This window comes from Euphorbia lathyris, chromosome 5 (genome assembly GCF_963576675.1).
Source record: "Euphorbia lathyris chromosome 5, ddEupLath1.1, whole genome shotgun sequence".
NCBI lineage: Eukaryota > Viridiplantae > Streptophyta > Magnoliopsida > Malpighiales > Euphorbiaceae > Euphorbia > Euphorbia lathyris.
In genome coordinates, this window is record NC_088914.1 from 93,898,471 (window position 1) to 93,902,246 (window position 3,776).

The 3,776-nt window shown below is 35.6% G+C and overlaps 1 non-coding gene across 1 annotated transcript; it reads right to left on the bottom strand.

Annotated features, from left to right (window-relative positions):
- Positions 1 to 3,144: 3,144 nt before the first annotated feature.
- On the bottom strand, positions 3,145 to 3,251 carry LOC136231529 (small nucleolar RNA R71). Its single transcript, XR_010689903.1, has one exon. It is a non-coding gene; the product is annotated as a small nucleolar RNA R71 (small nucleolar RNA).
- Between the last annotated feature and the right edge of the window lie 525 nt (positions 3,252 to 3,776).

Below are 3,776 nucleotides of genomic sequence, written 5' to 3' on the forward strand. Positions count from 1 at the left end.
ATCATTCCCCCAGAGCCATAAGAAGACAGGTTGATTCTGTCGTTAACCTTTCCGTATTAGTTACAGTATAATTCGATCCTTTATCAACTACATCCTTGAACTGAATCTTATGACTATGGATGATGTCAAGTCACATATAGCGAGACGTTCGTTTTACTTATACAGGCCAAGTCAACTCAAATAGATAGGTTAAGTGAAATCTGTATTTCAAGTCTTAAGCTATCACCTTGCAAGGATTTAGAGTCGAGTCTTCCACAAGCGATCCTTGGATGTATCTCCCATTTATCGGGAGTGATAAATGCTCAATCCAATATATAACGATCCCGCAATCACTTCCTGTGATACCCAACGTCTACTGTTCACACCCCAAAGTCATCTCTGTTAAGGATCGTGTTACACCAGAGTCAAAGCGTCACATTCCGTAATCCAGAATACCGATTAATATTCCTTTGAGTCTGAGGATTAGTTATACCTATTAATACCAATGAGATGAACAGGTGACAATGATGAATCTACCCATCCTGTTATCTCAAATCGGATCCCTAATCCTAATGAACTACTTTTCATCGGATCCATGTAACTGTCCAGATATCTGTATATATGAAGCTTGTGAGATCAGCTTTCTGTCGGATAGAAGACATTGTTACATGCAAGTCTCAACAGTGATATATCAATCCTAAACATATCACTTAACTTGGGGTGGTTTTAAGTTTATTAGTTTATTATAAAGTTTTGTCTCACTTCATGCTTGTATGAACACTTTATAATCACTTTAAACAAACTTACGGATTTCCTTTTATTAGACTTTATTTAGTGCTTAAAAGGGATTGCCTTTATATAGTTATAAAACATATATCTCATTAAAACAAATGATATAAAGAACAATTCATTTATGTTAAGTTTGTATCCTAGAACAATTGTTCTTAAGCCCAAAATATACCTAAAATATCATATATAAATACGTTAAATTTACATTAAAATCGTGCTAATTATATTCATTTGGAATACTTTTACGTCTTTATTTACTTCTTTGATGCAAGGTACTTAATTATTTGGTTAAATCCAAATAGGAGTGAAAACGAAGCAAAAACGGAGCTAAAATGGAGGAAAACCCTTAAAAACGTACCAAGAATGCATATCAGTCAGAAGAACGCTCGAGAAGGACGAAAAGCAGTCGAGAGACAGGGAAAACATCTCTCTATCGCGACTGAGATTTTGAGAATCTCAGTCGCGACTTACGGAGGTCAGCTCGGGGGAAAACGAAGTTCATACTCATCCCTATACCCCCTATCGCGACTGAGATTTTCAGAATCTCAGTCGCGACAGCGAACCCTTCTGCACACAAAACACATGTTTAAATCGGAAAAACGCGTCTGTTCGTTCGGATAAAAGCAACCCTTCACCAGCGGACACGACCCATCATTTACAACCCTTCAACAACTATAAATAAGTGATTCATTTCAGAAAAAAGGGTTGGTTAGGTTGGAAAAAGTTAGAGAAATTAGAGAAGAAAGTTATTATGTTGAGTTTCTGATTCAGAAAAGAATCAGAAAGTTTAGATTTCATTTTTGTATAAACAATCGTGCTGTACACGAATTGTTATTAGATTAGTTATAAACAGTATTAGTTTAGTGTTTTCATTCTGGTAGTAGACGAGATCAGTCTCTATTCCGAAGATCCAGCGAGAAGAATTGACAGCTGAAGCGCATGAGGTTTGACGCACCTACGGAGCTTGAGAGAAAGATTGACGACCCGGATCTCAAAGTTTTCGTTACAATGCTATCCAAGTTTCTACTTCTCTGTTAACTTGTGAAAATTCACATTTCATTAATGATATACTTATTTATTCAATAAATTCTTACTGTTGATTATTTTGATATTGTTCTGACAAAATGATTTTCAAAATGATAAATTGGTGTTTTTATTAAAACGTTCTATTCCATCTTATTCATATAAGAACTTTGTTGAACACTTGATAGATTTAGTTTTTATGGATGACATGATCGCTGATCGCGGCTTATCAGACATAAAATACTAGTTTGATCAAGGTAGGAATCACCTCAACATCAGGGGGATTTCTATGGTTCGAAGCCATTTAATTGAATAGATCGCTATATTGTTACATGTCCATAATCTTACAAAGTTAAAGTTGTTTTCTTTGCTTTATGAAAATAAGTTCTATTTTATTCCAATTGCGGAAGTATCTGTCTTGTAATCAAAACCACAAAGACGGAACTGTTCTCTAAACTCGATATAATCCTTCTATCTAATCCTAATTTACCCAAACCAATTAAATTAATTAAACGTATTTCTTTTATTAAACCTAAACACGTGATTAAAACCGAATTAAATAAAGTTTTAGTTAAAAAGCGTTCCCTGTGGGTTCGATATCTTTTATTACTACAAGCGTATACCGTGCACTTGCGGAAATCGCTCAACAAGTTTTTGGCGCCGTTGCCGGGGAACGCCAAATTTTTTGACAAAATTTTAAATTTTTCGTATTTTATTTCGAATCCAGGTTTAAACATACTTATTTTAACTTTTATAATTTAATAGTTTTCATTTACTAATTTATTTATTTTTCAAATCCTGTTTTGTAGGTAGTTTCGGTTCGTGCAAGATTTCAGGTTCATGCGCAGTTCTCGAAGTTCAGGCATTGTACCAGACCCTATAGACCCAGAAATTGAGAAAACCATTAGGAAGAACAAGAAAAATAAGAAAAACAAAAATAAGACCCCAGTAAAAACATATACCGAGCCAGAAAAAATGGCAGACCCACCAACACTTATGGATTACGCTAGGCCAGGTGTGGCCGGTGTAACCAATAGTATCGTTAGACCCAGAATCACCGCAAATCAATTTGAAATTAAGCCAGCTTTGCTTAATATGTTGCAAAATAATGTAACATTTTACGGGTTACCTAACGAAAATCCTAACACCCACTTAACAAATTTCCTTGAAATTTGTGATACTTTTAAAATCCCAGATGTGACTGCAGAAGCAATCAAACTTCGCCTCTTTCCTTTCACCTTGAAGGATAGAGCCAAAGAATGGTTAACTTCTATGCCAGCCACAACTTTTGCCACTTGGGAACAATTAGCCCAAGCGTTTTTATCTAAATATTTTCCTTTAGCAAAAACCGCAAGAGTCATAAAAGAGTTAACATCTTTTTCTCAAAATGATAATGAGACTCTTTATGAAACTTGGGAACGTTTTAAAGAACTTCAACGTTTATGCCCACACCACCAATTACCCGCTGAACTTTTAATGCAAACATTTTACAATGGACTAAATCCTACAACTAGGGGTTCATTAGATGCTATGTCGGGAGGGCTATTTATGAAGAAAACATCAGCCCAAGCGAGAGAACTTTTGGAGGAAATGGCAATCAACAGCAGTATGTGGCCCGCGGAACGTGGACATATGCCGGTGGCAAAACCATCATCCTCAACCACATCATCAGTTAAAGGTATAGTTGAACTTGATCCAGTCGCAATGCTACAAGCCCAATTTTCTGCTTTATCGCACAAAATTGAAAAGTTTATGGCACCACGCGATATCAATGGTAATCCAATCCAAATGGATGTGGACTACGAAAATATGAGTGAGATCGAACAGGTAAATTTTGTCCAAGGGCAAAACCAAACTAATAATCCTTATTCTAATACCTATAATGCTGGATGGAGGAATCATCCTAACTTTAACTGGAAAGATAACAGTAACAATAATGCCAGTGCTAATCAAAATCATACCACTAATTATCAAAATCAGTCAAG